Source organism: Pelodiscus sinensis, chromosome 4 (genome assembly GCF_052426305.1).
Source record: "Pelodiscus sinensis isolate ZL-2025 chromosome 4, ASM5242630v1, whole genome shotgun sequence".
Classification (NCBI taxonomy): domain Eukaryota; kingdom Metazoa; phylum Chordata; order Testudines; family Trionychidae; genus Pelodiscus; species Pelodiscus sinensis.
This window is the reverse complement of record NC_143055.1, coordinates 98,031,189-98,053,323: the sequence shown is the minus strand read 5'-3', so window position 1 is coordinate 98,053,323 and position 22,135 is coordinate 98,031,189. Positions and strand designations below refer to the sequence as shown.

At 43.2% G+C, this 22,135-nt stretch overlaps 2 long non-coding RNA genes across 4 annotated transcripts in view; one reads left to right on the top strand and one right to left on the bottom strand.

Annotated features, from left to right (window-relative positions):
• LOC142829575 (uncharacterized) overlaps window positions 1–22,135 on the bottom strand; it is a 315,467-nt gene that overhangs the window by 140,347 nt on the left and 152,985 nt on the right. The gene's annotated exons all lie outside the window — the stretch shown is intronic.
• Window positions 1–22,135, top strand: part of LOC149524557 (uncharacterized) — a 328,526-nt gene that overhangs the window by 264,744 nt on the left and 41,647 nt on the right. Inside the window, exon 3 of the long non-coding RNA XR_016349475.1 lies at window positions 18,768–18,830. This is a non-coding gene — a long non-coding RNA (uncharacterized LOC149524557). The remainder of the gene's footprint in view (window positions 1–18,767; window positions 18,831–22,135) is intronic.

The window sequence follows — 22,135 nt, the reverse complement described above, 5'->3', positions numbered from 1 at the left end:
ACTGGTAACCTCTGTCCCTTGCTTTTGTACCTCTGCTGCCATTTTGGTGATATCTGTGTCATGTGCATTTTACGGGACTATAACATGCTTTTTAATGGTCTGGGGGACTTACAGAGAATTTAGCCCATTAGGGTTACTACAAATAAAAGACGACCTCATTAGTCAATTATTTCTTGTCTAAAAGAGGTCATTAAATTTGATGATGGAAGCTGTCAATGTATAAAAATGTACAACTGAATGAAAGGTGAGAACAAATGCTGACAAGTATAGTATACACACAATATCCCTGACAAGACACAGGGCTGAGCTAAGCAAATGGCTCATAAAGCTTTTTTTAGTAGGAGGATAGTAAAATCCTTCTTTTAAGGCGATTTGGCTTTTTACTAAGCATTTACGTGGAGACAGGGGTCTACCATGGTAGGTGGGGTGCTTGTTTTTACTAGATGTCACAGACACCACTGCAATAGAACTATACTTTATTATGGCACTAAAACTATTAAATTGTTATAGTCTCTTTCCCTTGCAGTAAAGTTTTTCTCTAATCAAAAGAGGATAGTCATTCTTTTTCGACACTAATTATTGTTTTTGACAGGTAATCATCTGAATCTCTTTTAAAGGCCACAGAGGATTAGGCTCTCTTTGTACTAAATGACTGCATAGGGAAGTGATTATAAAGATTGATAGGTCACTTCCAAACACTCCGGCTCCTTTCATTAACATTTTAAGAAATGCTAAAGCAACTACCTTCTGGCCCTCTTGTTATATCAATTTACTTCAATCAAAGGATGATAAATAGTGATGGGCAAACAAGAAGTTAACAGTGTTGTTACAGTTTGGATGCTTATTAAGTGCTCTTTGGTTTAGGAACGAGGCTTAGGATGAACAACTCCAGTTCTTTCTCTTTCCAAGTGAGTGGTCGTTTTTGTGAGAACAGGATTTCTCATCTTTTCAGTTCCTGCCTAAGCGGAAAACAAGAAGTGTAGGCATCCCCACAGCAAGCTTAAGGCCTAATTCAGAAATATACTTATACCCAAGCATAACATTAGATACAGGTGTAGTCGCCCTACTATCATTGGAATGTGCTTAAGTATCTTGCTCAAAGAGAGCCTCAAAAAGAGTAAACACAACTTTTTAAACCTCAAATAATGTTTGACTCAGTTCTGAATTTGACCCATTTTATTTGCTCATCCCTGAGAAGAAGCATGACAACCTACAGTAGCCAAGCTCTTTAGAAAGTTAAGGAAAAAAAGTGGAATGCTCAAGACTAGCAATGTTCTTGTGGGAGAAAAAATTCCAAATAAGAACTCATCAGTGGCTCAGCTGTACTGGAAAATAAAAATTCTGTGTTGCTGGTGTAGAACGTAGTCTTGTGCTAGTTGTCTGCTGGTTCAGAAAGAACATAGGGAGGGATGCCTAGACATACGTACAACTGGGATTATGGGGATACCTTAAACCTCCCCTTCAACCATAAAATTTAGGAATTATGTTACTAAATACAGTGTGTGCAACAGACACTGATTTATCTAATTTTCTTTAAAAATGGACAGATTTACTTATGGTATAAAACTATTAATTGAAGTAATGTTCAACAACTATTTTACTGGGTTTTTTTCAAGTCTGGCTCCCCTACATGAAAAAAAAAGTGTCTATGCCCCTGGGTTGGGTGGGCCAAATACAGAGGAAAGAGGCTTTAATCTAATAATTTGTTATGCAGAGTATGAAAGGTAATTTCAAATATGATATGGAAAGAAAAGGAGAGATTTTAATCCAATAATTGTTACAAGGTTAAGTATTACAAAACAGTCAAGTTTGTAAAATTGGATTAGTATAAATAGTTTATTTAGCTGGGGTAAGTGAACGTTTATTCCTAAACACAGTCAGTAATGTTAATTATTTTACAGTGTATAAAATTATGCCAGATACTCGACCTCCTAGTATAGAAAAATTATGCTTAGTGCCAGCCCAGAATATGAGCTAATTGAACACAAGGAGAACTGAAAGGATAATGATTATCTGTATTACCATAGGTCAGAACCCCATCATGCAAGGCAAGAACAAAAAGATCTCTCCTCCAAAGAGTTTAGATTTGAATTAACATTTAACAGTAATATAGGTATTCTCTTCTAGGCTATTTATTCAAAATGTAAACACATATTGTGAGGTTCACAGTCAAATTTAGTTGACCTGAATATATATTTAAATTGTCAACAAGATAAAAATAATAATGAATGTCTAATAGTGAAATAATATTATATAATATTTAAAAAAAAGGAAGGACTTGCAGGAGCTGGAGCAACCCAGCAGTCTGCTCCACTCTGGCACCATCTCCCCTCCAGTTTGCTTCATTTCGTCACAGGAAATGGAGTGCCCTGGTTCCAGCCCACTCCCTGAGCCCTACATCACTCAGGAGAGTGGAGAGGGCTGGGAAGATGATGGCTGAGAAGAGCAGGCTGCATTATTTGCAGCTTCTGCGGAGGTGAATGCATGGTTAGAGAGGGGCAACCCATACTGCCACCCCATCCTAGGCCCCTTAGGTAATCCCACAAGCCCTGTGACTAATATGGGGGATGGTCCCATCCATAGGACATTTGAGACAACCACCTTGCTCCCCCCTGCCAAAGTACAGGGCCCAGGGTGCCTGCCCTGGACTGTCCTATGGACAGGATGACTCTGGAACGATCTACAATTGTTGATCCTTGCATGCAGGCTGCAAGACACAGACATATAGGGTATGTCTGGGGGTATGTTTCCAGCCTAAATAGACAAATGAGGTCTTACCAGTACAATGGCATTAATACTTCACCATCTCGACTTTGTACGATTGGATTTCACCTATTTTGTTACTTCAGTGAGCAGTCACCCACATTTTGCTGTAGTGTAGAACATTCCAAATCTCCTCTGTATTGACAATGCCTCCTATAAATTTCATTGGAACATTCCTACTTTTTCTGCCAAGATCATTAATAAAATAATGGGACAAGGTTGCTTATTAGTAGAATTCCTCAAGGATTGGTCTTGAAACCATTTTGCAGTCTGATAGTTCACTTTTCAACACAGTCTATTACCTGCTCTGCTTTATTTTAATCAGTTTCTTATCCACTTTACAATTTTTGTACTAATTTAACTAATAATTTCCCATATGGCATGATGTCAAATGCTTTACTGCAATCCAAGCACATCAGATCTGCTGCACTTCCCATATCCAGGAAAAAATACAGATTTTTTTTTTCAAAGAAGGAAATTAGGTTAGTCTGTTTTGATCTATTGTTGGTAAATGCACATTGATTACATCACCTTTTCCACTTAGCTCCAATGAATTTAATTTAATTATTTCTTTCACAACTTGTTAACTTTGCAGGCTAATGAGGTTAGACTAACAGGTCCGTAATTGCCCACATAATTTCTTTTCTCTTACTTAAATATAGGTATGATGTTAGCCATTCTACAGGCACTATCCCCAAATATACAAATTTATTAAAAATCATTGCTACTTGACTAGCAATCTCATGTGCCAGTTCTTTCAGTATTCTGAGCATACATCTTTAGAACACTGCTGCTGAAGAAACAAGTATTGTTGGATGAGAGCTTCAGATAAAATGAGGAGTTTCAATTTATTTTGAATTGCTTGGTAATTTTGTTTTATTGTATTTTATGTAGTTACCATTTCTGTTTTGAGTTGCTGTACTAAGTATTTGCCAGATGTGCCCAGTATTTTCCCATAGGCACTTTGTTAAATCTAAATGAGTTTTTTAAAAAATACGTAAATGAGAATAGACCAAGCCCCTAACTGGAGATTCATATGTTTAGAAGATTCTATTTGTGTTAAAAATATGGAAACTTTAAATAATAATTTTAATAATACTGAGAGATAATTACAGGGGGAAATTGAGATGCATCTGGATCTGAAGTTAGGAGACAGTTGGTAAGTTTAGATTCAGAATGAAAACACCTAGAGAGCTAACTGAAACATTACAACATCACCATAAACTAAAGGCTGGATTTCTATGGAAGTGTCTCATAAGTTAACCAATACGGGTATGTCTACACTACCCCGCTAGTTCGAACTAGCGGGGTAATGTATGCATACCAAACTTGCTAATGAAGCCCGGGATTTGAATTTCCCGGGCTTCATTAGCATAAAGCCAGCGCCGCCATTTTTAAAAGCCGGCTAGTGCGAACCCCGTGCCGCGCGGCTACACGCGGCACGGGCTAGATAGTTCGAACTACGTAGCCATTCTGAACTATCTGTACTCCTCGTTCCACAGATAGTTCCACAGGAGTACAGATAGTTCGGAATGGCGGCGCCGGCTTTATGCTAATGAAGCCCGGGAAATTCAAATCCCTGGCTTCATTAGCAAGTTCGGTATGCATACATTACCCCACTAGTTCGAACTAGCGGGGTAGTGTAGACATACCCTACTAGAGGTAAATTGAGTAGTTGTATTTGAAAACCTGTAAATCCTTTATGATACCAATATCTAATGTATGGGTAATGAAATGAGTAGTTAGAAAACAAATAATAACCTGTTTCTTTAGTATGAAGCTAGGGATACAGTATATCAAATACCACAGTTAAGCAATTCTTATACAAAACTGCACATATCTAATAACAAATGCAGAAGTAATCTATGATATATGAGAGAATTTGTGTGTGTGTGTGTGCGTGTGTTCAAGAACTCCTAAATGGTAAGAACTAGGACTACTGAATTTGGTATGCAGCTTCCTCTTACTATAACCTAAAGCAAAGTCAGAGTTTGGTTGTGCCAAGACAATGGGATGTACCTGGAATATGACTGTTCCTCATAAAACAGAAAGGGAGGAATCTGCTATCACAAATAAGTATACTGAATAATGAACGGGGCAGCTATAACTCCATTGGAGCAGTTGGGGGTTGGGGTGGAGAAAGGGACAGCTATCTACTATATATTTGAGAGAGTTAGTCTATTTGCGAGTCTGTCTTTCTGTCTCCCAGCCAATGGATATGCACTCTCCCCCGGCTATGCCCGCTGCAGCGGCCATGGACAAGTGCTTTCCATCTGGCCCCAAACTGCTGTGGTGAGAGAGGGGCTTGCGTGTCCTCTCTCCCCAGGCAGCCTGCATACTGAACCCCTCATCACCAGTCCCACCCCAGAGCAATAATTTACATGAAGAAAAACAAAAATGATTTGAGTTAAGGACCTGAGCGATGCAGGGTAAGTCTTCTAGTCATACATAAAGGTGAAGTTGAATGAGCAAAGTTACTATATCGGTCATCCTACAACAGAAATGTTTTTATAGATATACTTCCTACAGCTCTCCAGTACATAATACTTTATAAAATATGATGTTATTAATTAGGCTAATTCTGATAAATCCTAGTAGCATATTTATTATTCTAGTCAATGTTTACTTATATTTTCTGAAATAAACTAAGCATTGTATAAGCAATTTTACAGCACTATACTATGACATGATCAGTTCAGTTAGCAGTGAGAACAGGACAGACTTAGCAGAATGAGAGCAGGAAAGGGCCACAAAGCAGAACATATATGATGCCAAAGTGTGAAGAGGGGCACCCTGTTTTTCAGCTAAGTGGAAGAGGTGGGTGTGCACCTATTTACAAGTTTAGGTACCTCCTAAACTGAGGGTGTTGGTCTTGCAGATGAACCTGCATATTTGTATTCTGCCATCCTTTCAAACTGACTAAAGACATCATGTGCTTGTTTGAACCATTTGTTCATTTTTCTGAAGAAGATGGATTTCACAGAGTTGAATAAAAATATCGCTCTTTCATTTTAAACACAGGCCCCAGTCAGTAAGCACATCAGATCCCAACCCTTCCTCTTTCTTCCCATACTTCCTCTGTTTCTCTGCTTTTTTTAAACCTCTGACTAGCTATCTTTGAGACAACTGTTGTAGTTTCAGGTAGGGCTGTTTGTTTAATTGTGAGATCAAAAAAATAATTGCAATTAATTGCAGTGTTAATCAGGCTGTCAGACAGTGTGATTCAATGCCTGTTGATCTCCTTTCACTGTGCTAGGTGGGCTTCCTTCAGCTGATGAGCCCTTGTTTGCAAGGAAGGGTGCATTTTACCTTAGGGACTCCATCTGTGGCAGGGCAGAAGAGGCTGGTGCAAGGAGGCTGAGCTCATCAAGCCACTGTATTCTGTGTTCCCCCTGGAGTGAGGGGCCACCCATGAGCATTGGGGAATGAATGTGTGTGGAGGAAAGTCTCTTTGCAGCTGATGCCCCTCTCCCCACCCAGAGGTATATGATTAACATGTTAAAAATTAACACGCTAATTTTGTTTTCAGTTAATCACAGTATTAATTGTGATGCATTGGCACCTGCATTTCCCCTCCAGGGTCCATCGAGGTTGGCTCATTTCCAAATATACTGGGGGGTTTTTTCCAGCAAAAATATTGGGCCTGAATCCTCTCTCAGCTCATTTTGACACAGGTGTCACTTCATTGCTGTCAGACAGATTATATCTGATGAGAGGAGAATCACATCTAGCAGCTTCAGGATGCCCTGAGATACTACATTTAGCTGGAGTGAATCCACTACAGGCAGTCCCCGGGTTACATAGATCCGACTTACATTGGATCCCTACTTACAAACGGGGTGAGGCAACCCCGCACTAGCTGCTTCCCCCCAGCAGACCAGGGAGATGCGAAGCTAGCGCCCCCCCCCCCCCCCCCCCCGCAGACCAGGGAGACGTTGAGCGGCTTTTCTCAGCAGACACCTCAGCTTGAGAATAAAGGACTGAGGGAAGTGAGGTGTGGGAGAATAAAACTGAGCTCTGGAGAAATGTTTGGCTAGAGTTTCCCCTACAATATGTACTAGTTCCGACTTACATACAAATTCAACTTAAGAACAATCCTACAGTCCCTATCTTGTACGTAACCCGGGGACTGCCTGTACTTTACTAGGAACAGAGGGCCTGCATGCCACCATTGGGTCAGATTCCCTCATCTGTTAAATGCACTTTTCACAATGGAAGCCGAAGGTGGCATGTTAGCAGCCAGAGATGTCCCCGGTAGGCTCCCTTGTGGAAAGGAACGCTCTGATGAGAGGAAGCTCATGCAGGAAGTGGTTCTGTTGAAAGGAGCTGGGCATGGGCCACATGGGGAAGTCCATGATGGAATAGAACTTTGCTTCTCTATCTGATCTTCCAGTGATGTAAGTCAGGCCTGCAAAGGAGCAGCAATAACTGACACTGAAGCTGAATGGCCCTGAATCAGAGAACTACAAATGAGTCCTTTTGAATCCCTCATTGTGCCTAATCTTAAAGAATGAATGTCAGGCTTCAATGGGCTTTAGTTCTAACCAGAGTAGTTATCATTAACATCTTTACCTCTCCTGGGGTCAGTGAGAGTTGTTTGACTGTTCAGCCCCTTGAAAACCAACCTACTTGTTGTAATGTCTCTATATAGACTTGGGAGGTAACACCAGATGCATGTTTTGGAAAATATTGGTTAGGAAAGATGTAATATTCAACTTCCCTACCTGGTGCTCATAGGAAGGGACTTCCCAGGATTTGAAGCTCTACTCCCAACAGGGGAATTGGAAAAAAGAGGAGAACCTGTAAGTGAAGTGGCTACCATAGATTGTCAACCCCCTGATTTTTGCTGAAATAGTTGCCTGATTTGTTCCCCATCCCTACGAGGATGAGGACGAGGACAAGGAAGGAAAGGAGGGAGGGAGGAAGGAAGGTAGGTAGGTAGATCACTAAGGCATTGGGAACCAGAAGGTTGCTTTCATGTGTAGACCACTTGGGCAGCCAGAGAGGAGATTTCCCTGGAGAAGGAAGTGTCAGAGCTTGACACACATTCTAATACCTCAGAGCAGACAAAGGCAGTGGAGGCTATTTCCCCAGAATTTGGACAGATTAGCCCAGGGAGGGAAAAATTTGGGTGAGATCAAGCTGAAGACCTCAGATAAGAAAGAGGTGACAGAAATAGATGGAGTCCCAGTGGAAAGAAAAACCCAGGGATCCAGACCCTACTTCATCATAAAGAGGGATTGCTTATACTGGGTCACCTCGATACAGCGAGAGGAGGTACAGCAGCTCCTAATACCTCAGAAACACCAGAAAGCTGTATTAAGCCTCGCCCACAGTCATCTTTTTGGGGGGCACAAGTACTATGGAGGTTCTTTTGGCCAGGAGTACATGAAAAGGTACACCTCATATGAATCATGCCCTGAGTGTCAACTACACAGGCCTTGGCCCCACTTGAGAGCTCCATTGGTTCGCCTCCCCATCATAGAAGTCCTATTCAAGCGTATCACCATGGACCTACTAGGTCCTTTAGAAAAGACAACTCAGGGTCACCAGTATATCCTGGTCATCTTAGACTACGCAACCTGGTATCCTGAAGCCATATCCCTGTGGAACACATCCTTGAAAACAATAGCAATAGCATTATTGGAGATCTTTATGTAGGTGGGGCTACCGAAGGAAATATTGATGGACCAAGGAACCCCGTTTACATCAAAACTGATGAAGGACCTCTGCACCATACTCCATATCCATACCCTAAGGATCTCTGTATATCATCCCCAGACAGATGGACTGGTTAAAAGGTTCAACCAGACCCTAAAGCTATGTTATGGAAGGTAGTGAGTTGAGATGGGAAGGACTGGGGCACCCTGCTATCTTACCAAATGTTTGCCATCCAGGAGGTACTTCAGGCCTCTACTGGATTCTCATCCTTGAACTATTATATGGATGCCATCTCCATGACATCCTGGATATCGCTAAATAAATCTGGGAGGAGGAACCCAATACAGGGAAGAACATAACTGAGCACATCTTGCAGATGAGAGAACGAATAGCCTGAGTCACACCAATTTTATGGGAGCATCTGGAAAAGGCATAGGAGGCCCAGCAAACGCATTACAACCACCAGGCAAAGGTTCAATAGTTCCAGCCAGGGATCGAGTGATGGTGCCCATGGAGGAGAGCAAGCTTTTGGCCCAATGGCAGGGGACCTATGAGGTGGTTTAAGCCCTGGGGGGAAATAAACTATAAGGCAAGGCAACCAGGACACTGGAAATAGGAAAAGGTTTATCACGTGAACCTCTTGAAATCTTTGCAGTCCCAAGAGGCATTTATGGTCATCCAGGAGGTCCCAAACCAAGAAGGTACCTCACATGTACAAGTGCAAGGAATCACCTGACCTGACACCAAGAGAGTGAGGTAATCGAGATGATCAACTGATATCAGGACGTTATCAATTAAGCCAGGCCGAATGACCGAGGCTTATTACCACAAATCCTGGAGTCAAGGTTGCGGTGAAGACCTGATAAGGTGTAAAGAGGGAAGAAATTAAGACTCAAGTAAAGAGGATGTTGAAGTTGGGAGTCATTGAGGAATGGTCTAGCTCACTTGTCTTGGTGCCAAAGCCCGATGGTACCACTTAGTTATGTAATGACTTTTGACAGCTGAATGAAATATTCAGGTTTGATGCCCCATATCAATGAGTTAGTCAACCGCTTGGGCAATGCCCCATTTTTGACCACTTTAAGTTTAATGAAGGGATATTGGCAGATCCCTTTGGCCAAGAAAGCAAAAGAAAAAAAATGCATTTTCTACACTTACACAACAGCATACCTTGATGATATAATAATTCATACCCCCAACTGGGAGACTAATCTAGAAAAACTGGAAGCTTTGCTGCATACTTAAGGCAGGCTAGCTTTATGGCTAATCCAGCCAAGTGTTGCTGAGGCTAAATATGTCACTATATCATAGGAAGAGATGAGGAAAAAACCCAAATGAATAAGCTGGAGGCCATCCAGAATTGGCCTTGGCCAAATAGGAAAAAAGAGTCCGAGCATTCCTGGGTGTGGTGGGGTATTATAGATGGTTCATTCCCTGTTTTGCTACCAGAGCAAGTCACCTGATGGATCTAATAAAAGCCCAGGGTCCTGATGTGGTGAAGTGGACCAATGCAGCAGAGAAAGCATTCTTAGATTTACGTACAGCTCTCTGCAATAATCTGGTACTCGTAGCTCCTGACTTTGACAAATAATTCATCCTCCAGACAGATGCATCCAAAGTAGGCTTGGGTGCTATCTTGTCACAGATGGGTGGAGAGGAAGAGCACTCAGTCCTCTACCTCAGTAGAAAACTCCTACCGAGAGATCCAAGATATGCAGTGGTGGAAAGAGAATGTCTCTCCATCAAGTGGGCTATGGAAATGCTCCATTACTATCTACTGGGCCAATGATTTACTCTTGTGACTGACCATGAACCCCTTCAGTGGACACAACGCAACAAAGAAAAAAACACAAGAGTGACCAGATGGTTTCTGTCCCTACAATCCTTCTAATTCTCCATACAACATCAGGCGTGAAGCTTCCATGTCAATGCAGATGGTCTGTCATGAGTATATTGCACAACGACCCAAGTTGTCCAGCCCTAGGGTGTTGAGCAGGAGGCAGGATATGTGACATGGTCAGAGCAGAAGGCTATAAAAAAGTAGTGGAGGGGAGATGTATAAGCCTCAGACTGAGGAGATCTGTGTTCCCAGAGTAACAGGGAAGGGCTGGTGGAACACCTGAGGCTAACTCACCCTGCGTGCAGTTAGGCCAGCCTAAGCTAATTAAGACACCTGGCGGTAATTAAGAATACCCATTCAGACTGGCTATAAAATAAGCTTTACCTGCAGTTAGGGCATGTGTATGTAGTTGAGAGGATGGAGGAAAGCACCACTGAGAGTAGGAGGAAAGGAGATAACAACTGAACACTAGGGGGACAAACTGGAAAGAAGGAACGTGCTGGGGAAGGTGTGGGGAAGTAGATCAAGGTTTTGCAGCTGTATTATTGCAAGTGCCGGGGACTCACACAGGCAGCTATCATCACAGGGCCCTGGGCTTGAACCTGGAGTAGAAGTTGTGTCTGGGTTCCCCCCAACACCCATCTCCCCATTTCCACTCGGGGAAAAAAGGACTGTGGCTCTTAATCTCCGTTTTACCACACGCTGGCCAATGATGAAAAGAGTTTGGTAAATGGCAAACTAAAGCTCTAGGCTTGGTGCCTAAAATTGTGGGCTGCTGTGAACCTCTGAGGCAAGCAAAACTGCCAGGAAGTGCAGGACCCACCGAGTTTTCGTAGGAGCTTTGTTATATATAAAAAGAGAGAGAGAGAGAGAGAGAGAGAATCATGAGCTTTCAAGGGCAAAAATCATCTAAGGATGTGGGTTTTGCCCACAAAAGCTCATGATACTGGAAACTTTAGAAATTCAGACCCAAGAAGATATTTAACTCTTTTAAGTGAACATGTGAATGCTATTTCTCTATAATGAAATTTCAAGGAAAAGCTTTCTTTTTGCCCTGTTACATAGCTATTGCAGCAGTTTTATTCTGGATAGATATAAAGACATTTAAATCAATGGCACATGCAGAATATCAATTACAAAGTCCTCTAGAGCTTTCTAAATAGGAAACCTGCTTGAGACAGTTTCTCAGATGCTGCTAATTTGTAACGTGTGGTAACCTATCAGTTAACAATTATTCTGGGTACATTTATGCTATATTTCTGGGAATCATCCGTAGACACATTATTTACAACAACTGTCAGCAAATATATTATTAATCCCATCAGAACAACACTCAGCATGAACCACTCCGTGATCAGCACAGGAATAAGAGATGCATCAGAGCTGCTAGATGACACATAATACAGCTTTTTGTAACAGAACCTGATTTCTTTGGGGGGTTTTCTTTACTGTTTTGTGGTTTTAGACTAGGTAAAAATGTATTTAACTCTCTTGACTATTTATATATTACTCTTACTTTGTAACCTCCTACTTGGAGTCTGCCTTCTCCTGGAACGCTAAACTGAGTCTCTCGGAGATCTTACCAAAAAGAATGCAATTAAAATGGCTATGAGAGTCTTCTGGCTTAATTTCCCTGCATGCTTACTGTTGGTGTGGGTAGGGAGGAAATGGAGGAACTAGAAGCCCCTGCTGAGGCTTCTACATAGGGCAATCTGAACAAGAAGTCCATTGAACCAATGACAAAGCAGAGACAGGACACAGGACTTGAGACAGAGAAGAGTATTTTGTTTTCTGTTTTTAATTTGGAAGCTGGGTAAGAGACAACTCATCTCAAAGTATTCCTCCTAAACTTCCACCCCCGTCCCCAAAACTGAGATTTCAGCTGCTTGCAGACCTGCCAACTGGGGGAGGGGTGCGGAAGGAGAGGGAAGGCAGACACCAAAGTTGCCACGACTTCTGCAACAGCAGCAGTGGCAGCAACCAGTGTCCTGGGCCCCTTTAAATCATTGCTGGAGTTCTGGGTGTCATGCGTTTTGAGCCTCCGTCCCTTTTAGGGCCTAGAGCCTCTGCCCCACCACTCACCACCTCTCTCACACACACACACACACACACACACACACACACACACACCACACACACACACACACACACACACACACACCTACCTTGTCCAAGGTTCTGCGAAGTTTGTTGGCCACCCTGGCTCCATGTACTAGGTGATTTCTGGTCACTGTGGTGACCAGCATTCAGAGAAGAAAGGTCCAATCTGGCACTCAACATTGCACCTCAATCTGTCTAGATGGCCTGTGAGATACACAAATGTTGCGTGGCAATTTATCCTGTTTCTCCTTTCCAGATTTCTAACAATCAAATCTCCCATTGCTGTTACCTTTCTTTTCCTAGTAATTTGAAGAGGCATACTCAGTATGGGTATGTCTACACTTGCTCCCTATCTTGAGATAGGGATGCAAATGTAGTGTACTGAAATTGCTAATGAGCATAATCGCATCCAGCCGCCATTTTGAAATCGCATTATTGCGAAATAAAACTTCCCGTGTAGCAGTGTTATTTCAAGAGAAAACCCTTCGCTTGAAATAACTGTTATTCCTCATACAATGATGTTTAACAATTATTTCGAGAGAAGGGTTTTCTCTCAAAATTACGCTGCTACACAGGGCATTTTATTTCGCAATAATGTGATTTCAAAATGGCGGCAGGACGCAATTATGCTAATTAAGCGCGCAATATTTAAATCCTGTGCTTCATTAGCAATTTCGGTACACTATATTTGCATCCCTAACTCAAGATAGGGAGCAAGTGTAGACGTACTCTATGAGAGGTACTTGGACATCATCTGGAAACAGGGTGCAAACTATGGGATTGTTTTCTCCTACTCCAGCTTGGCCTTTTCCTTCCCTAAGACTCTCATACTTTTTAACACCACAAAGGCTTCAGTCTGGGGCTGAGACTGCTGTATTGTGTCCCTGGAAGTCTGTTTTTGTTAGGCATCTTGTTTATGGATCTTTAGATGAGGGTGGGGAATCTTTTTTGGGTTGTGGGCCACTGATCCACAAAAAAAAAAAAAAAAAAAAAAAAATCACCAGGGCCATAAACAAGTGAGAAGGAAACAAAACAAAACACATCCTCACTGATGTGGATCCCTACTGAAAAGGAGAAAGACACTGCCCATATTCCCCTTGCAGACCTGAGCCTACGGGGGCCCAGGCTAGCAGATTTTGTGTGCTCCAGCCCCATGGCTGGGGGGAGGAAGGCAGGGGAGCGGGAGCACCAGCCCTAGTTCAGGGAGGGAGCCCTGAGCTTTGGGAACTGGATCTAGGCAAGTTGGAGATTGGGGACTTAGGTACCCCACTCTTGCTTTAAACCCTCAGAGTTCAGAGACTGAAGTCTCCTTTTATTTTACATATAAATGATATTTTGATTAATTTATGAAAAGCCCAAGAAGAAGATGGAATTGTAGAAGGACATGTTTAACTTTTTGTAGAGACGAACAAACCTCGACATTATGTACTGATTTGTGAAAAAAAATATTAGGTGACACTTAAATGTTCTAGCTTCAAGAAAAAATAAAACAACCTACAATTCTAAATTAAGTGCATATAAGTAAATGGTTTCTTTTATGTATTAGAATGCATTTGGAGAGCATGCAATCTGCTTTGCTCAAAAGTGAAATGCAAATTATTAAAATTACAAATTCAATACATCTTAAAAAATAGATCTCTGAGCAACAAAGTGTATACCTTACCACATAAGCTTACTTTGAAGGTAGTTTTTATTTAACATCCTAGCTCTCACATCATTTGTGTTACTAGCCAAGTCTATGATACTATGTCATTTATCAGCTGACCCTCTGTGTCTTCATGAATCTTTATCTCCAATCTTGACATAAGTCATCTTCTTTGGCCACCTGGGCTTTGTCAGTATATGACTGTTGAAAAGAAACAGTCAGTATCTCATTAAAATGAGGGCCAGAAAGTCAGCTGATGTAAGGTTTTCCTCCCTGACATTTGAGTTTTCTTCCCTGACATTTTTTAACTTTGCTGAGTTTGTTCTTGTGACCTTTTCTGTTAAAAACAAAAACTACACACAGTAGCATATATGTCCAGTGTTAAAGAATGAAGAAAACAACAGCTCCCCTTCTGCTCTGCTTTTAAATAAAAAAGGTGCACCTTTCCTATGAGTGTGCCTTTTTCCCAAGTCTGAAAGCATGTGTTCCATCCTCAGAAATATGCCTGTGATTTAAATACGGCAAGGCCCTAGCTGCAAAGAGGATATTATAATTCAGACAAAGTTTAAGAAAAAAAATGCCAAAGAACAAGACATTTCACATTGTTCCTTTAAAATGAAACATGGCACTTCCTTTTTTATGTGATTAAGAGTCTGCACGTAATGTAGGGCTTTGTGCCACATTTTTATCTATGCAGGTGGCCTCTCACCTTGGCACAGCTTCACTGCAGTCAGTACAGCTCTACGCGGCACAGGGTCCATCTGCTTGCATCCAATTACAGGATGATGACCAAGGTTTATTATTGAGCTAGTGTAAATTACAAAGGTTTATTGTAATTCATCTCTATCTGTTCCTGGCAACTCATTTTCTAATGCACATATTTAGATCATTTGTTTTTTCCAAATCAGCAAGGGTTTTAATTTTCAAGGAGGGAAGTCTATGCTCGATGTATTTATCACATTGAGTTTGTTTTGATATTTATTTTTTCTGTCCCCTACAATTAAAATGTATTATAATTTATAATAAAAGAAATCACATCCAGACAAACATGTACTTTTTATTGTATCCTTACAGTAAATAATTGTGGATAATTAATTAAAAAAAAAGTTCCTAATAGATTAGCTTAGAAGAATTGAGGGTTTGGTTCTACTGTAGAGAGTTTCAGATGTATATCTTTTCTGAAACTCAGTTGGGAATTTGGTATGCCTGACAGCTACTGTTAACTAACTAATTAAGGCAATGGGAAAAGCTGTATCCACTTCTCCAGATAGGTCTGCTAGTGTTTTTTAGTCTTGAATTGCAATATTCATTAACTATTCCCAGGGCTTGCCGAATCGTGGTGAGCCCCACTCGCCAGCCGCACTGTCCAGCAATCTGCGCAACTTTCGGCTCTTCCAGGTTACAATCTACTCGCCCGTGGCGAGTAGATTGTAGTATTTGTTGACCCCTGACTATTCCAGTTTGGGGTCAGGAAGGAGAAACTGCCAAACTATACTTGTTGACCCAAGTAAAGAACTTCACTTGAGCCTGTAAATCAGGGTGCACAAAATACAGTGAGCGGGATAGATCCAGCCCACTGAGCCATTTGATCCTGCCTGCAGCTTGCCCTGCCATGGCCCCACCCCTCTGAGGGGAACCAATCAAGAACCAGGGAGCAGGGGAAGTGTGCGAAGTCATTGCTATTCAAAGTGGCCTGGGGGTGGGGGGAATATGCAAAATCTCCTACGCTTGCCAGGGTCGCGTGGTGCCTAGAGGGATCTGCCAGTTGTTCAAAATGGCTGGTGGTTCCCTCTAGGCACCGTGTGCCCCTGTCAGGGCAGGGGTGGAGGGTGAGAGACTTTGCGCGCTCCCTTGCACCCAGACCCTGATTGGTCTGAGCAGAGGAGAGTTAAGTCTCCTCCCCCTGCTAGGAGTGCATGCACCTAGAGCAGGGCTGGGCAAAATACAGCCTGGGGGCTAGATCTGGCCTGTGGACCACTCTGTTGGGACCCTCAAGCACACAGCTGCTGTGGTTTAAAATACAATCTGTGTAGCTCTCTGCTCTACAGGGAGGGGGAGGCTTCATGTGATCTCTCAGCTCCTATAGGCTGGACACAACCGGCCAATAGGAGTTGACCCCAGCCAATCTCTCAGCTCCTATTGGCTGGAAACAACCGGCCAATAGGAGCTGAGAGATTGGCCTGGGGAATGGGGGCATCACAAGCCTCTTTCCATTCCCACAGCTGAGAGCCATGCGGAGGGCACAAGCCTGCAATTTAAAGTGATCTGGGGCTGTAGCAGGCAGAGAGCCCAGCCTGCCATAGATAGATGCCAACACAATAGCAAGTGTTACTATCTAGTTCCCTGTGTTTTTGAGGAATTACAGACTAGAGTAAAGTGACTAGAAAGCATCATAATAAATGAGGGCTACACATTCTTGCATTGATCTGCATATGGAATTCATTCCTGGAATCAACCGGGAAATCTGCTGGAGGCTAAAAAAAATCTGTTGGCAGGATATGACCGTAAAGGAGATAAAATGAGGACTCCCAAATCATTTTGTATCGCAACTACAGGAAATACACTTTATTTCCTCTTATCCTCTGCTCCTCTCCCAGCCCCCACTATCATCAAGCAACACTGAAAAGATTTTGACATTATACCAGCCATTGTTTTGTAAATTTAATTTTATGACCGACTTGCTCGGATGATTTGCTACAACTTGCATTGAATTTCTGTGGGTTTACTTCAGGGAAGGATGATTAATGCAGCAGAATGAAATAACCAGCCAAGCACTTATTACTAACAGCATCACTCACACCAGTGTACATTGTCACATGTTGCATATTGTACAGGAATAAATTCTGAGGACAATTGTCCACCAAAATTCAAGTGAAAGTGTATTGAAGTGAAAACAAGGATAGATGTTCTTTGTGTTACTAATTATTTTCTCCTCTCCGATGTATCTTTTTCAGCAATGAATATTTCAGGGATTTTGTTGAGCATTTAGGACACAGAATTAGAAGTCAGAACAGCTGGGCTATATTCCATCTGAGTTTCTGTAACTAGCAGTATGCTACTGGGCTAGTCATTTTACAGTGCGATTTTTAAAAGCACTTAAGTGACTCCAACCACCAAACAGATTTCAAGATGGCCACATGAATTCTCCTTTCATAAATACTCATAAGACTGTCTATTCACATGAGTGTGTACATAGCACTCTTTCCCCAAGAATATTCCTATGAAGAAAGATGAGCTATTTTGGAAAGTGAGTAAAGGGTTTGAGTATCTCCAGTGTTCTTGCTTGAACAACTATTTGTGAGTATTTTCACATGGTATTTTGCAAGCTCTAGGTGTGTTTAGCCACAACTAAATGGCCATTTTTCCAAAACAATTTCACTTACGTTTACAGTGCAATCATGCTCTTTTGAAAAAAAAATAAATAAAAGGAAAGACCAGAGAGGTTTTTCCAACATCGGTAAACCTCTTTCTACAAGGAAGAAGCCTTTTTCCGAAAGCTCTTTTGGAAAAAGGTATGAGTGGATGGGGAAGAGGGAGTTCTTTTGAAAGAAGAGGAAAGAGGAAAAAGCATAGGTGCCCTGGTGGCCATTCTGTCTATAGTAATCACAGCTTAAATGCGAGATAGCGTCCATTCAGTGTGGACACTATCTTTCAAAAAAGCAGATCGCTTTTTCAATGTGCTTTTGCTGTGTGGATGCTCTCTTTTAGAAGAAGTGTTTCCAGAAGATCTCTGGCGTGGGTTGATTAGGGCTGAAATAGCTCATGTTGGCTCAGATGTTATTACCCCCATGTCAGCTAAATCTGCTTACATCCTTGTTTGACCTTTTCTTCCATTAGTGAAGATGAGCTCATGGGGAATTGCAAGTTTGAAAATTTCTCCTGCAGAAGAAAGCCAGGAGATTAAATTCCTCTTCATTTATTAAATGATATAACAGCAACACAAGCTCATGCATGCTTCCCTATGAATTTGTTTTCTTAACCCTGAGGTCTAATGCTAGGACTCAGCCCCCACATACATTCAGTCCATAGCTTCTCCTCAGAGTGCCAACAAGTGAATCAATAAAGATGATGATGTTTATGCCACAAAAACCACTAACTATATTTCACAGTGTCTGCCAAATGTTTTTCAGACAGAATATATTAACTTTCAGTCACTACCAACATAGATTGGATAGAATCAAGTACTCAGATATTTAGAGGCTCAACCCCATTGCCAATCCACTGAGAAATCCAGATCTCACCTCTAACCTACCTTTTAGAAAGGAAAGAGCTATTGTTATATGGACTGCTTGTTTCAGCTTTGCAAAATGTTGCTCCTTGCCCATTGCACTAGTTAACAATCCCCACTTCTTCCCTGTCATAATAGTGTCTAAATCTGCACGGCGAAATTAATGAAAGTTTTGACATTGACTTGAGTAGCTGGTGTATCAAACCCATACTGAGTAACCCTCTTTCCATTTTGCAGCAGTGCAGCACTGTACCCATCTTCTAGCATGCTACACACCCTTAGACTTAACCAGCGGATTTCCCACTCTAAAGCCAAGCGAATGGGCTAATAATTTGTCAAGTGATATCATCATTTCCCCTAAAGATGGCAAATTTTAATTACATATGGCCTTGATCCTCCAAATACTTTGTGTGCTTGCTTAACATTAGCGCTTGAGCAGTCCCATAAAATTAAGCACGTGCATAGGTGTTTGTAGAATCAGGTCTCAAATTTGATAAGTGAAAGACTAACATATTTTTTCTGTGTCACAGCATTCATGGCACCTCCTCCTGTTGGTTCTGGAATTAGCTCTTGCCAAGTGCTGCCTTCCTCAGGTAATATCTCTACTCATCATTTCTGTAGCCCCTCTCATTCCCAGAGTTACAATTTGTAGTTTGACCTTCCAACTAGATCACTATGGCCCTCCCTTTCTAGGGAAAACAACGTCCTTCCTGACCAACTATCTGACTGGTATCTCCAGTGTCCTGGGCCAAAGAATTTGTGGGGCCTAAGGCAGCATGCTCTGGGGCTGCACTTCATGGCCAGGCAGCTCCAGCCAGGGCAGCAAGCAAATGGCCAGGCAGCATGGGGCCCAATGCAACCACCTTGCTTGCCTTGCCCTAAGGCCAGGCCTGAAGCCATGGACCGTGAAACAAGCAGCTAACATCTATATGATCTTCCATGTTGCTGTTTCCCTAGGCTCCTTCCTACCTATTTGGTTTCCTGCTCTGTCTGGGCTTGCCAGCCCAATGTCCCTTCTCGCAGGGTATGTCTACACTACAGCGCTAATTAGAACTAACTTAGTTCGAACTAAGCTAATTCGAACTAACGCATCCAGACTAAAAAACAAGTTCAAATTAGCATTTTGCTAATTCGAACTAGCATGTCCACACAAAGTGGACCCTGAACCGGGGTTAAGGATGGCCGGAAGCAGTGCCGGCAGGGCATCAGAGTAGGATTTAGAGCGTGGAGCTGCTGTCTCAGGCTAGCCGAGGGCTGTGCTTAAAGGGACCTGACCCCCACCCCGGACAGACAGTTCTCAGGGGTGCCCCGCTTGCAAAGCAGTCCTGGCTTGGATTGCCTGGAGTACCACACTGGGCACATCACAGCACTCGGCCATCAGACCGGCTGCACTTGCCGCAGGCTGCCATCTGGGGAGAGGGGGCAATTGGGGGGCTGCAGGAGAGCTTCCACCCCCAGAAGCTCGCAGAGCCAGACCAGTCTTCCCCATCGGGAGCTCGTACCCCATTCCTCCCTCACCTCCTTCCACTTACCCCTCCCTAGCCCCCCTTCCTGATGTACAAAATAAAGGACAATTGTGTTCAAAAATAGAATCTCTCTTTATTGAACAAAACTGGGGGAGACTGGGAAAAGGAGGTGGGAGAGGGGAAGAGAGAGGGTGGGAGAGGGGAGGGCAACTAAAATGATCAGGGGTTTGGAACAGATCCCATATGAAGAGAGGCTAAAGAGACTGGAACTTCTCAGCTTAGAAAAGAGGAGACTGAGGGGGGATATGATAGAGGTCTATAAAAGCATGAGTGGGGTGGAGAGGGTGCATAAAGAAAAGTTCTTCATTAGTTCCCATAATAGAAGGACTAGAGGACACCAGAGGAAAGGAATGGGTAGCAGGCTTCAAACTAGTAACAGAAAGTTGTTCTTCACAAAGCAAAGAGTCAACCTGTGGAACTCCTTGCTGCAGGAGGCTGTGAAGGCTACAACTAGAACAGAGTTTAAAGAGAAGTGAGATCAATTCATGGAGGTCGGGTCCATGGAGTGGTATTAGCCAGGGGGTAGGAGTGGTGTCCCTGCCCGAAGTTTGTGGAAGGCTGGAGAGGGATGGCACGAGACAAATGGCTTGGTCACTGTCTTTGGTCCATCCCCTCCAGGGTCCCTAGTGTTGGCCACTGTCGGCAGACAGGCTACTGGGCTAGATGGACCTTTGGTCTGACCCAGTACGGCCATTCTAAGCTCAGGGCTCAGGGTCGGGGGTCTCAGTGGACAACCTTGATTTTCATGCACACCTGCTCCTGGGTGGCCAGGATGGCAGCTCTCCTGCCCTAGATGGCCGCTTTCCTGTGCCTAGTGTGGAGGTCGTGGACGAGGTCCACGATGTCTGCACTGGACCAGGCGGGTGCCTGCCTCTTGCGGTCCTGGGCAAGCTCTCGGGAGCCGCCAGCCTGGTCCCGGGAAGAGGCGGAGGGCGGGGAGGCATCGGGTGGCTGGCTCGAGCCGTGCCAGGTGCAGGGTCTGCTGGCTGGGTGCTGGCAAGCTTGCACCTGGCATGGGCACCGTAGCCAGCCCCAGCCCCTTTAAGGGGTCCGGGGCCGGTAGGGGGGCAATAGAGTTTCCCTGGTGTTGGCCAGAGTGGCCACCAGGGAAAGCTGGGGAGGGCTAGCCTCCCACTAGTTCGAATTAAGGGGCTACACATCCCTTAATTCGAACTAGTAAGTTCGAACTAGGCTTAGTCCTCGTACAATGAGGTTTACCTAGTTCGAACTAAGCGCTCCGCTAGTTCGAATTAAGTTTGAACTAGCGGAGCGCTAGTGTAGCGCCTATCAAAGTTAATGCGAACTAATGTCCGTTAGTTCCAATTAACTTTGTAGTGTAGACGTACCCTCAGAGAGTGACTTCATTGCAACCCTTCTTGCTGCTCACAGCTTGTGGGGTTTATAGAGACCAGAGATGTGGGAGACCTCTGTTCAAATCATTTCTCCCCATGACACAGGTGTTGGGGAGTTGAACCAGGGGCATCCTCCTGACAAGTAAGTGATCTGCCCACTGGGCACCACCTTCTCTTGCCAAGTTTTAAATGGAACCCCAGTCTACTAACTGGTCTTCAAGCATGATGACTGGATTAGGCTTCTCAGTCAGGTAGGCAAAGGTGTGCTTGTCTCTCCCTGCTTTGTGGATTGCATTGTGGCTTGGAGAAAGGTCTCTGGACTCTGAGAGTGAGGCAGCAGTGCACGTGCCCAGGTGTCTATGGAAATTTTACAGCAATGCCATACTTGGTATTGAGTGAATTTAGGCACCTAACAGGGATAGGCAGCAGATGAGCAGGATGTTTTTGGGACACAGCGGTGCCAAAGGAAGGACTCAGGTGCCTCAACCCCAGACGTAGGTATGTAAGTACTTCTGTGGATCTGGGCCTCTGTGGCTTTCATTTTGAATTAGTCAGTATGACTGAATGACTTCTGGATAGGTTTTATTGTTTGTTTTCAATCAGGTTTACGCTCAGTCATTAGATAACGTCACTTTGCTTTCCAAATCACTTAGGTCATGCAGCACTGATTGCAGCAATTCCTAAATGTCCTTAGAAAGCTGGGCATGCCTTAGTCACCACACTACAAATGATGAAGAGTATTTTAGCCCGCCGTATCTTTATCTAGTTCAGTAGGTTCCCCAGCATCCAACTTGCACAGATTTATGTTCTCTGACTAGAAGCAACATAAGCTTTTGAAACCACTAGAGAAATGCAGTAACAGGAAAATTGTGGCTCTAGTTAAACAGGTCTCCAGGGAACGCCTGGTAAATGTCTAGGGTAGCAATTAGGAAAGGTTAACTTATGATGTGACAAGGAAAAGTAGTACAACTTAGATAACACTAATAAACTGCACTGCTGCTAAAGAATGATAGATTAGCC